Here is a 14,399-nt window from a genome sequence, read left to right as displayed (position 1 = left end):
TAAAAGAGTCATTTGCCTATAGGTGCTCAAATATTTGACTATGATCATTTGTCCAGTTCTTTATACTTTGTGTACATGTGATGGCCATTGATAGATTTTTTTATATCATGAAGCAATATAAAGCATAATAAAAATACACTTAGATTTGGAGATAATTCTCACCTGAACCATATATTTCCATGAATCTTTTACCCATGTTCTGGGTGATGAGTCAATTGCCTCATGTTAATCATATAAAGTGCCTTTGGAATCTAACATAGGAAGGCTAGAACTGGGGAGGGAATGCCAAGTAGAGTTAAAGGAGATTTAAAAAGAAATTTTAAATACAACTGAAATGCAATTCCAGGCTGAATCTTAGTCCCAACATAGGTAAATATCTTTAATGCCCATATCTTGTATGGGTTAAGCTTTAATGGCAGCTGACAAGGGCCAGGTTTGTTGGTTAAAGTGAAAGGAATTTTGCATTGAAAACTGGATTTTTGCTGAGCAATTATAAGCTACAAAAAAAGTAGGATCCAAACTAGCCTTCCAGAAATGGTTCCTAGAACAATCCACAGAACTGACTCACAAGCAGCAATTTCTCCATGATCAGAAAGTTCAGGACACAGGAAATCTCTGCTTGAACTTCTGGTATAAACCAGGCCACCGTACCCTCCATAATCAAGGAAATCAGGAAGCTAACTCTTAAAATATTGGCCCCAAGTGCATACTGTTTTAGCCATAATCAAAGCAAAAGGAGTGCCTTTGCTATGCCTATCACCATCATATAATCCATCAAGGCCTTTCTGTCACCATGCATGGAAAAACAAGCACATCACAAGAAAGCACACTATGTCCTCCATGATAAAGCTTTCTAGCAAAAGCATTGCCTGTCTTCCCACCCAGTGGCATGCACAAGACATAAATGAGCATGCTATGTCCTGCTCACCACGTCCAAACTTTATGATGTCATCAATTTATTGAACAAGCATAAAGTGTCCTGAGATGGTAAGAGATCATTTGAGTTTCTCCAGACTAAATTATGACACCAGTGAGCTGGATGCTGTTATGTCTGAGAAGAAAAAAAAATGGTGAAACTATACTGCTTCTCTGTCAGCTGCAAAAAAGCAGATTCTATTATGCACAGAGTAGCAGCACACAGAAAAAAATACATTCATCATATCTATAGCCATATACGTATTAGATATGACTACCAGTGTAAAGATCATGTCTGTAAAAAAAACAGCTATCATTGGTGTTACCACCTGGTCACATTTCCTATAACCCATGTTTCATTCTCTAGGTTCCTCTTGTCCTATGTATGTAAGCAGGTAATTTACATGAGGATGTGATAGAGGTCAACACCCCTGCAGCTTTCAGTCTCTGATAGTAACAATCTCTCTAATGGCCCTGGAGATTGTACTTTCAGTTACTTATTCTACAGGGAGAAAAAGCTTCAAGGGCTTCTTCTTGGCTCGAACTACTATAGTCAGCCTCACTCAATGAACAAGAAAAACAGTGTTAGGCCCTGAATATCTGTCTCAGTTGGTTGAGTGTCATCCAATACACCAAAAGATTGTGGGTTTGATCCCTGGTCAGGCAACAGAAGGCAATAGATCAATGTTTCTCATCTCTCTCTCTCTCTCTCTCCCTTCCTTTCTCTCTCTAAAATTCAAATTCAATAAAAAACATATCCTAGGGTGAGGATTAGAAAAGAAAATCAATGTTGGGATTCTGCCTATGCTAAAAATATATATAAGCCAACTATACACTCAGGAACATAGGTTCTGTTCATAGAAACACTATCCTCACTAGACTTTGAGACAGGCGTGGACCCAAATTTGTTTTATCCCCTGATCTCCAGTTCTTTCTCATGTGTACCTGAACTCTCCTTCATTCAAAGCCTCAGATCTGTGAACTGACTAATATCCTGAAGTATGAAAGAAGCTATGAATCTATAATGGAGATTTTCATAGCTTCTGCTCATTAGACCTAGTGTTGTTTTTTGTTTTATTTGTTTTTCTTGTGGAACTAAAGTTTGATATTAAGAGCTCCTGATCAATTTTACTGGCAAAGAGCCTGATCAATTTCAACTAGCAAAGATCCATAGGAATCAAACTAGTATAATACCTACTCTGGCCTGATGTCTATGATAACATGAGCATTTCTACCTTTCCATGGGGTTTAAGTGCTACTATTGTCTACTTAAGCACTTTGCATATTCAATCATTCACCTAGAAAATGAAAGGTATTATTATCCTTATTTCTAAGTTAAAGATATAAGTACATTTACATGAGTGAATAAGATAATGAGCTTAAATAAACAGAGAGCAATGAGTGTATTTCATACCATGGAAGAGATACACAAGGGACTGTGAGAGGTACATGCTTCAAAAAGAAAAAGAATAGAAGAGGATCCTGAAAAAAAATCATTTACATAAAAGGTGTACAAGTGAATGTCAAGAATACTCCAATTATAGAGTCAAATGAGATAAAACTTTAGTAACTAACAAAGCAAGCCAGCACCACAGTAAGGAGAAACATCTTTCAAACTAATGCTGATGCTGCAGGAAAGATGCAAAGGTCTGTAGCTTAGTTTCTGTAGTAATTAGCTTTCATACAGTGGTAAAACAGGATGTTGATGTTTATAAGCTGGAGTCCTGGCCATGACTGTAGAAAATAATGCACATCTTGCAAGTCACAAACTTCTAGAAATAAACCAAGTGACCTGTAGTGACAAGTAGGATAGTGTGCTGTCTACACCAAGAAAACCTATGACCTTCCCATAATGTACTATATTTTCAAAGACCTTCATCTCTAGCAACTTCAAGGCCTGCTGTTCAGTGTTCACTGGAGCTTGTAATTATGTCACCTTCACTTTTCCAGATCCTGACTTACATAACTGTTAAACAGTATCATATTAAAATAGGAGGGCGTAATATTTGAAGACAATAGGAAACAGTTGAGGGAAATCTGGTAAATGGCAAAAACATGATCTAAGATGTTTATTAATACAGACCATTTTGGCAGATTGTGGTAGGATGGATTCCAGGTGGACACAAAAGGAAAGAACATATGGAATTGCTTAAAAGCTAAGGAGAGTAACCTAAGTAAGAAATTAAGTCCTGAGAAAGAAGGGGTAGACTTGAAAAATATTTAATAGGTTGATTTAATAGTTTCAATGAGTAATCAAAATGTTGGCATTTTGAAGTGAGGAATCTAGAATGATTACCAGTTTATCCTTCTATGTAACTGAGATGATGGTGTTGACATTTATAAAGGTTGATAATGTGATAAGCATAAAGAGAAATGCCTCCCACTAATTTGTCCTTTTTCCCTTCTACAACCTCCATTGGGTGTTTGTTTCCTTTCATATACACAAATTAACTTAGTTGGTGGGAAAGCTAGAGGTAGCTTTACTGAGGTAGGAGCTAAGAGATAATGAATAATAGTATAGAGAAGAATAAATGACCTTTGCCCAGAAAATTGTCACTTGGAATCGTTTTGAGTGTCTTAGAGAAAAGCATGGGCAAAGAACCCAAAGAATCCACAAGAAGAGTTATATCATGGACTCTGGCGGCCCAGTAAGGCTCAGGTTGGAAAAGGAAGACTTATCTCCCCACACCTCACCAGTATATTATACTATTTATGCCAGGAGAACTGAAACATTTGGTAGCACTGGAGAAAGAATAATACAAATACGCTGCCAATTTAATGGTGGGCAGGGGCAACCACAATTCTTCAATAAGCATTATAATCAGCTCCCAGGTAGAAGGATGACATATGCTCATGGTAACTGCAAGAAAGAAGATAATTTCTAGACATGTATGAAGAGTCTCTGGGTCTATTTCCAGGAAATATTTAGAGTATAGGATTGATACTGAATGTTTAGAAAAAATAAGCCTAAGGGAAGAGGAAGCATTCAGATTAGATATGTGATATTAAGGTAATAGAAGATTGTCTAAGTGGAGCCTTTATTAGGCATAGAATATAAGGCTCTGAATTTTATGATACTGGTTTGGGCCAAAAGCATAGAAACAGATATTTAAGGGAACTAAATGTGGAGGTCATTCAACAGGAAGAGTGTGAAACTTTGAGGAACATGGACATCATCACAATTTCTAAATGTATGTTCTTAAATCTATATTTTATAAATTAATAGAATTGAGAATTTCTTAGATTACTTGAAGAATTTTTTTTTCCTTATCTTCACTTCAGTTTTTAGCTTCACTGTTTGGGCTTTTAATACTGTTTGAGGTTGATTTGTAGCAACTCCCAAATAGATCTTCTTATTTTTAATTCACAATATTTTATTTTCCAGCTGTCTTGAGATATAATTGACAAATAGAAATGGTATATATTTCAGGTATATATTCAACATATCTTCGTGGGTATTTCTGGGACCCAGGAAATCAGAAATTTAATGCCTCTTTGGCAGGTCTAGATCTGGGAAAGTTCCCATTTAAAATAGAAATGGGGGTGGAAATCATATATTGTGATCTGTCTCTCTCTCACTGTCTTCTCATTTATTGCTCCTCCCCTAGTCCCTCCACCCCTCCTCCTCACAGACTTGCAAGAATGTTCAACACACTTAGTTCCTCTCTTGGGGAATTTAGAAAATTCCAGGTGGCTAGACTAGCTTTATATACATGAGTCCCAAATATAAGAAAGGTCTTATTATACCAGCTGATAGATCTTTAAAATTAATTTAGCATAAGAGAAAATTATTTCATTTTTTAAGTAGAGATAGGCTCAATACAAATATCTCTGGAGATATTTGAGGGTGTGTGTGTGTGTGTGTGTGTGTGTGTGTGTGTGTTTTGTTTGTTTTTATTCTGTGGTGGACAAACATGCCTCCAATATTTGGGAAAGTCTTTCAAATTGCAAATTGCAAACTATCAGCCTGAAAATGGCCAAAGGCTCCCTCCTCAGATCTATTTCTTCCTTATTCTGCTGTGGTTAAGAACTCAGTCCCCAGCTTCAGATGGACTTGGGTTGAATCCTGGCTTCATCAATTATTAATAGGGTTTATTTGCAAAAGCTGCTTGACCTTTTAAAATCTGTTTTCTAACCTGTAAAATGAAAAGAATACTTAGATCTCAAATGGCTATAGTAAAATTGGAAACAAAATCATCAAGTTCTTGGCATATATGAAGCATTCAAGGCATATTAGCTGTCATTGTTAATAATACTTTCTACTCTGCCTTTATTTTCTGATTTTACAATTTGCTACAAGGACAATTTCACAGGTGGCATGACTGTGGATCTGGGTATAGGGAACAAAGAAAAATCTATTATCAAAGGGTAGAGGCCAAACGAGTAAAGTACTAACAGGAAAAAAGTGGTCAGATATAAAAATATGTAACTTACAAAAAAACAGGTCACTTTTTTTATTGAAAATTAGGCACATTTGGAATGATCCATATTATAACGTTTCAACCACAGGATGGAAATAGAGATGTCAGGAAACTAGCTCTTGGAAACCTGTGATATCAAATTGATGTGATTATACTTTTAAATGCCTCATTATTCATATGTATTAACATAAAAACCTTATATTAATGTACTTCCCTTTTCATAGCTTATTTATACGATTTGAAAAAATAATGCAAATTTGGTGTTTATATCTTAGTAACTTTGATCTAATTTCAATCCCTGCAGTGGAGAAATTTAAAATTAGAACAGAAAAGGACTCCTTTCTTGTTTCTATTTTTGGGTGAACAAAAAAGGGTGTATTTTTAGTACATCTTATTGAGCACATTCCTCTGCAGGACACTGATAATTCTAGCAGACTGTCTGAAGCACAAAAATAGTTTGAAAAATTGTATTTGTTAATGTTCTATAGTTTTTTGACACACTTTGGCATAATCCATCTAAGAAATAGTCACCACATGTCCTTTTTTGTCAAAGTTGCATGCTGTACGCAAATGGTTTATAAATTTAGCCTGAAATAAATCCATTGACAGAAATTTTCATATCCTAGAAGGACCCTAGCAAAAGGGAAACATTATACTCTCCTTTACCTGCAACTTAATACCTAGAAGCTTCTATATCTATCACCATCATTGTGTTTTCCCTTCCTGGAAGCTTGTCATTCAAGTATACCTCACAGAAAATTCTCATGCAGTTTTATTATCTGTGAGGAGGCACTATAAAACCTTTATCTTCAGCAACTGAGTTCTCTTTTCAAAAGCTTGAATTATATTCTCTTTCCTTTCATTTTGCTTCTTGAATGCTGTCTCCATAGGAGCAGTTAAACCTGTCATAAAGCACTTTGTTTATGCCCATCCAAATACATAATCTAAAAGAATCTAACCTTGGCAAGCCTGCTTTTTAAAACATATAGTTTAATTGATTTCAGAGAGAGGAAGGAAGAGGAAGAGATTGATAGAAACATCAATCATGAGAGAGAATCATGGATAGGCTGCTTCCTACACGCCTCCCACTGGGATCAAATCAACAACACTGGCATGTGCCCAGACCGGGAATCGAATCCTGACCTCCTGGTTCATGGGTTGATGCTCAACCACTGAGCTACACTGGCTGGGCGAGTCTCCTCCTTTTTTGTTCAGAATTGTGCCTTCAACTCAGATTTTAGTTTTACTCTAAGGATCCATCATAACTTATCTTCTCACTTTGTTTTGTTTTTTATTATTTAGAACTCAGTTACCCTGGCTTTGCTTTGGGCCAGCAGCATGTGAATGAAATTTTGCTTATTCTAGAGGGTAAGCACAGACAGCATTCCCCCTCACTTTAAGAACTCCAAGATGATAGAAACATGTAACTTCTGCTGTCTTTCACATCGTTTGTGTCCAGGAATTTCATGGTCTGCTGGACATTGTTTTACTTTCACTTTGCAGTATCTTTGCTCTGTGTAATAACTATCGTATTCCATTAACCTCTCTCTGATTCTGCAAAGCTGAGAATGTTTTGTTTGTACCACTGGAAATGATGACTCATCATTATCTGATTGTGTGATAATTCTAGGTTTATCTTGTCTGTCATACTCTCCCTCCGCCCCCTTGCTCACTGGTTTTCCTAGTATAAACAATTATTCCACTACAACTCTTTCTTTCTTGGCCCTCTTTCAGTATCATTGTTACTGCTCTAACTTTCCCTACAAGAATAAGGAACAGGAAGCATAATTTTCAAAACATAATATTAAAATTACTTTAGTAATAGCAAGCTTATGGCTCTAATAATGTTCTCAATATTTTGGTAATTTCTCAGCTTCCCACATCTATGTAAAACACAGGAATCTGTATTTTGTGAAAGAAGCAACATTGACTTTGTATTAACTTTGAACAACGGACTCAATTTCTCTTTGCCTCTGAGTTCATGCTTCCCACATGAGATAACATAAGACTGCTTGAGAAGCTCATTGGCATTAATTCAAATTCAATTTTGTGAAAATGGTGGGTGAGTTCAGAGATGAATTGAGCTAATCTGTTTCTTTGATTTGAAGGGAAATTTTCAGAAACTAGCCAAAGAAAACACTTCACTGAAACCTTTACTTTGATCAATAGTATTTTATCCTTAATGAACTACTGCTTAACTGTACAGATTTATATTATATCATCCAAGTAACATTTGTTCTTTCTCGGGTTTGATGTGAGAAAAATTACCTCATTCATCAACTGAAAAGAGTTTAAATCCTTAATTTTAATGATGATTATTACGTTGAAGTACTGAAAAAATTAGGGAAATCTACAAAATATTTTTTATTTCCTTGCCTTTTACTCTATAACAATCCCTGTTAATAAGTTTCTGCATATTTATTTTATTATAATTTTAAAGTTTGATTTTAATATATGAACTCTTATGGAAACTAAAAATCACTTGCAATCTTACCAAATGTCACTGAATATTTATGACAAGAAATTAGAAGTCACAATTAATTTCTCTCTATGCTGATTCTATTTGCAGTAATTACATGAATAATGCTCTTGAACTGAGTACTTTTATTAACTCTTACAATAATGACTAAAAATAATGGCTCAAATGGAGCTTTCCATTAAACTGAGTACTTGTTTATTTGTGTTTCTTTATTCATTATTCACCAGTTACTTATTGGAGTCTGTAAGCAAAATATTGAGATAAAAAATGAGAAGAGAAAAACATAGGGATGTTATTCCAGCCCTCAAATCACTCATATTCTGTTAGGTTGGCATAAACTAGTTGGAAAACTAGTGTGTAAAAATCATATGTAAAAATCATACTGTGATGAATGTTATAATACCAGTATGATAGAAACATCATAATGCATCAAAAAGAAGGAGTTAATCATTAGAGAAGTTGATATTTGTCCTGGACTTTATTAATTAAATGGAATTCTGCCAGACAGAAAAGAGTAATATCACGGGCCAATATAATAGCACAGAGGATAAAAGCATATGGTAGATTTGAGAGCCATGAGTACTGGCACCACAACATGCATGGTGGGGTTTAGTAAAGGATGAAGCTGGAAAAGAAGCATGAGATAATGTTCAAGGAATTGACTGGCATGCTTTAAAAAGTTTAGATTTTTTTTTTTTCTGAAATGAGAAATCCAAAGGATATTATCTGAAATCTCAGAAAAGCATACGGAGCATTTAAGATTTGACTTCTGTCACCTGTTCAGCCTAACTGCCCAGATTCACCAATAAGTAATATATAGGGTGTCTCCAAAATGTATACACGCACTTTGAATATTTATAAAGGCAGTGTTTATTAAAATACATTTCATTTTCAAAAATTGAGCTATCAACTGTTAAAGTGTGTATACATTTTTGGGACACCCTGTATTTTAACCAATTGCAGTTCTCCGACACATCTGTGGCTTTACATATCCTGATGACTACAGTTGGAACATGTTTTCCTTTCTCTCCCTGGCCCTTCTTCACTTGGCTTATTCCTACCCTGTCTTCACACCTCAGTTTACAATCACCTTCCAGGAGAAGTTGACTAATTCTAGTAAGTTGTTAGTTTTTCCCATTAAGTTCATTAACTAGTTAGGTAGCTGAGGACAAAGACTGTGTCTGATATCAAAAACTCCTCATACCACTGAAAAACCTGAGATACGACCTTACCCAAGTGATTAAGGTTAACATGATCAGCGATATGGTACATGGATGTCCTGAACCCCATAAGAGGATTAACAGAGAAGGGCACATCACTTCTTTAGTACATTTGCAAAAATGCACACCTGATCTAATCATGAAAAACAATATGCAAACCCAGATTGATATGCATTCTGAAAAATACGTGATCTTCAAAATGTCAAGGTCATGTAAAACAGGAAAGATTTAGGAGTTTTCACAGATTGGAGAAGACTAAGGAGATATATCTATATGCAATATGGAATCCTGGATTGGGTTTGGAACAGACACTATGTATGTTAGCAGGAAAACTAGTGAAATCTGAATGGAGTCTGCAGTTTAGATGATGGTATTGTACCAATGTCAATTTCTTAGTTATTATAATTGCACTATGAATATGTAAAACTAGAGGACCAGTGAACAAAATTCATGCCCTCAGGGCAGGTGTCCCTCAGCCCTGCCTGCGCCCTCTTGCAGTCTGGGAGCCCTCGGATGATGTCCAACTGACCGCTTAGGCCTGCTCCCCACCTAAGCCATCAGTCAGACATACTTAGCACTGCCGCTGAGGAGGGAGAGGCTCCCGCCACCGCCGCTGCACTTACCAGTTGTGAGCCTGGCCTCTGGCTGAGTGGTGCTTCCCATGTGGGAGCACGCTGACCACCAGAGAGAAGCTCCTGCATTTAGCATCTGTCCCCTGGTGGTCAGTGTGTGTCATAGAGACCAGTCGTTCCACAGTTCAGTCAATTTTCATATTAGCCTTTTATTATATACTAGTAACCCAGTGCACAAAAATTTGTGCAGTGGGGGATGAGGGTGAGGGGTGGGGCCAGACCCCTCAGCCCGACCTGCACCCTCTGTCGTGTTCCGGGATCCCAGCCACTCCTGGCCTAGGCACAGGCCTACAGGCTTGGGCAGCCTGGCTCCCGAGGCCCCATTTTATCAAGAGAACAAAGTCGGCATTAGTTACAGCCCTCACAGAACCCAGTACACTGCATCTGTGCATACAACTGCCTCGTTCATGTGCCTGCTTCACCCTACTGAATTACTAACATCTTGAGGACATAGCTCTGTCTTATCCTGCTTCAACTTCAGTGACTGGCCTGGTGCCATGGACCTGAGAGGGTTTGCTGAGTGAGTGAATGAGTGAGTGAATGAGTGAATGAATGAGCAAGTAAGTGAATGAGCAAGCAGCTACCAGCAGGGATAGTTCGCACTCTGCTCTGGGATGCCTGACGCAAACCCCAGGAGTTTCCCGCCCTGCTCACATCGGCCCCACTCCCCTCTGCTGGCTGCATAGTTCTCACAGGGCAAAGGCGGCCCAGGTGTGCGTTTTGGCAGATCAGTGCATTAGCACCTGCCAGTCTCCAATCTCCAGGGGAGGGCTGTTTGTGGGCGTGGCCAGTGGCAGATCGGTGCATTAGCACTTGTCAGCCGGGGATCCCCGCGGGGGGGCTGTTTGTGGGCGTGGCCGGTGGCCGATCTCTGTGGTCCCACCGCCAGCCGTGGGTCTGTTCCCATACAGGCCGCCTGCTGCCTGGTTGCAAATAGCAGGCCCGGATGGCAGCGAGGCAGGCGGGATTGCACTGTCCCGTGATGCCTGCAGTAGGCAAATTAGCCGCCATCTTTGTTGGCAGTTAACCGCCATCTTGGTTGGCAGTTAATTTGCATATCACCCTGATTAGCCAATGGGAACCGTGTCAGAGGTACGGTTAATTACTATGTTTGTCTATTATTACATAGGATGATGATAATGGAGGAAAATTGGTTGAAGGTTATATGGGAACTCTTTACTATTTTTGTAACTTTTAGGCAAGTCTAAAATTATATCAAATTATAAAGTGAAAAGAGATTCTGAAATTAATTCATTACAGAGTCATGGTGTTGTGGCCTAGAAATCACTATTTCCTGTTCTGTACTTCTAAATAGCATTTATTGAATACCTAGTCTATAACTTGCACAAGTATACTCAGAAATCCCTGAATAACAGATGAATAGCAACCACTACACCTGCATATTGGTGTGCTATTATGAAGACACTTTTTATGAAATGTAGTTTAATATTGTCTAATATATATATATATATATATATATATTCCATTTTCTCATATTTTAATTTCCCAGTGAGGTTTTGTGTGTGTGTGTGTGTGTGTGTGTGTGTGCGCATGTGTGTGTTCAGGTGCTACAATAGTATTACTTTACCAGTTTTTATTAAGGTTAAATTAATAAATGATGCATAATGGTAAGTAGCAACAAAAAAGCTATACCACCAAGAAAGATTTAATTTCTCACAGGAGTTATGTTGTATAACTCTGGGAGATCAAAGGACAAATTTTCTCATGAATGTCAATCATGAAGGTTCTCAACAAACACTTTCAATATAATTAAACCATTGTTTGGGCAAAAAACTAAAGATGTAGTTTCTGTCTTCAAAACACTTTTAAAGCAATAATCCTAATATGCTACAGGGGCACAGGGCTTTTGAAATTATACTCAAGGGAGAGCAAAAACAATATCTTGTGATGTGTAGTAAATCAAACCTTCACATTAAAAACACACTTGTAAAATGTCCATAAACATTGTAAAGTTCAGATTTATTACTGATACCCTCTTATTCTAGACTACTTGAATATTTGGGGATTTTATGACTATAACATGTGTAACCCAGCTTGCGGAAGCTAAAGGTCACTCTCTGTGTTGTTTCATTTTCACAGACTTGCTGACAAACAAAATACTGATTTAAATATTCCATTTGATGTAATAAAAAAGTTTAAAATAAACATTTTAGAAGTTAAAAAAATATTGCATTTATGAAAGTCTTTTTTTTTATATGCCATAAATTGTAAAGGCCAATGTATATTTTAGCTCACATTCAACTTCTGCTTTTTTAAGTTTTTTTCATTTCTCTTGTTTATTTTTAAACTATATCAGTCAATTAATATCTGGTACTTGTCTACAATCTAAGATTTACTCAAACTAAGGTCCATTCTCTTTGTGGGGCACAGAGATTGGGAGGCAGAGTTTCCCATGTGTACTCTGTGACTCAGTGTACGATTCCCTGTGAAAAGAGAGGGACTTGATGTCTCTAGAAGACTCACACTTCCAGGGAGGTCAGTCTTCTTTCTCACATAACTGTTTGTTTGAATACCACAATGTTTATCTCTCTTCAAGTATCCTTTAAAAAAGATTCTATTGTGATAAGAATACTGAAATATGAGATTTACCCTCTTACATTTTTGAATATACAATACAATATTGTTGACTCTAGGTATGATGTTGTATAGGAGATACCTAGAAACTATTCATCTTGTTTAACTGAAACTTTATGCTTGTTGATGTCTATCCACCCCAAACCCCTGGAAACTGACATTCCATTCTTTGATTCTAGGATTTTGACTATTTAGATACTTCATATGAGTGAAATCAGGTAGTACTTGTCTTTCTGTGGCTAGCTTATTTCTCTTAGCATAATGTTCCCAAAGTTTACCCATATTGTCACATTTTGCCTAATTGTCTTCCTTTTTAAGTTTGCCTATTCTATTGTATGTATATAAGACATTACCATTATTCATTCAACTGTTGATGGACATTTATGTAGTTTCCACATCTTGACTATTGTGAATAGCGCTGCAATGAATGTGAGAATGCTAATATCTTTTCAAGATTCTGATTTCCATTCTTTTGGATAAATACCCAGAAGTGAGATTGCTGGAGCATATATATGATAGTTCTATTTTTAATTTTTTGAGGAACCTCCATATTGTTTCCCATAGAAGTGGCACAAATTTGCATTTCCACCAACAATTTGCAATGGTTCTAATTTCTCCACAACCTCACTAACACTGTTGTCCTTTTTTATTTTTTTGTAATATCCATCCTGACAGGTACGCGGTGCTATCTCATGTGGTTTTCAATTGCATTTATCTGATGATTAGCGACAGTTTTTATTCTATGTACCCCTATTTCTTATCAATCCATTGGTTCAACTTATTTAAATTTATGTTTATATTTCATCTAATGCTTCCCATATTTTTTAAATACTTTGGTGTATTTTGTAGGCCAAATTTTTGAAATACACCTAAAGTCTCAGTACTATTTCTGGCTCTGAAACTGCTATTATTAGGCTTTGCAGATTTCTATTTATACTTTATATGTAAATGCTAAAATATTATCTCTTAAATAAAAATGTTGGACAAATAACAGTTATGAATGCAAAGAATGGAGTATGTATGATGTGTGTCATTATTTTGGGTGAGCTCTGGTTTTCAGTAGTAAGTGACTAGGATAAGCATGAGATGCTTGAAGGAACAGAACCTGCTGATTTTCAAAGATCAGAAAAAAATGGGGCTGATTATACAACATTCCGGAGGAAAAAGGTTATCCTCAATTACCATTTTATTTCCCTTTCTCTTCAGTGTACCTTTATGAAAATAAGTGCTCTCGGTGTTTACTTGATGTTGGGAAGGACAACTAAAAGTTGAGAACATAACTATGTTTATTTTACTAGTATGCTGAACTTTTTTCATATCTGGCTTTTTTTTCCATCTTCTATTAAGCTGATTAATACTCTGGGAGTACTTTTTAAGCTACAAATTCAAAAAGAAAATTTAAAACTAACTTACAAATGGCTATTTTTAAATAAAGCTACTTTTATTTAAGGCAAACATCTTGGTAAATAGGAAAACACATTTATACAATATATTTTGCTTCTGTGAATTAAATGACAGGATTGTTAGAGTGCTAAATATTATGTATATTTTCATTAGCACAAAAAGAGATTTTTGATATAAAAGCTAACACACATGCACACATGCACATACTGGCAAGCCCACTCTGACCATGACTTCAAAGTTTGGAAATGTTTGCCCCTCTAGTTCTCCCAATGATTTGTTCTATTTTCCTAGCTGCTGTATGTGACAGAAATTTATGCAGAACACTCCACGCAAATCCCTCTCCCTCTTTCTCCCCCTCTCTCTGTTTCTCCTGTGGTGCTGTATGCCATGGAGGTTAACCTTCCCTATATGACATCTTACATATAAAAAGCATACTAACTTTCACAAAGTGTAAGAAGAAAATATTGTCCTAAGTCCTTAACTAGGTCATGGAACCAGATCAGCAAGCGGCTGCAGGTTTTGACAGCTGTTTCTGGCTGTGGCTCTGCTGAGTGTCTAGGGGGCTGCCCCTCTCTCTCCGGATGCCAAGGCGCAGAGCAGCAGGGTGCCGATGACAGTTAGCGCTGTGACAGTCAGCCAGCTTGGTACATTTCCCGAGTAGGAAGGCTTTCAGAAGTTAGCTTTGGACACTCCTTTCTCTTATGTTTACAATAAAAGCACAGCCCCATGCCTG

This window comes from Myotis yumanensis, unplaced genomic scaffold (genome assembly GCF_028538775.1).
Source record: "Myotis yumanensis isolate MYYU_CA2020_CCGP unplaced genomic scaffold, mMyoYum1.0.hap1 SCAF_1, whole genome shotgun sequence".
In the NCBI taxonomy this organism is placed as follows: Eukaryota; Metazoa; Chordata; class Mammalia; order Chiroptera; family Vespertilionidae; genus Myotis; species Myotis yumanensis.
Note: the sequence above shows the minus strand (reverse complement) of the source record.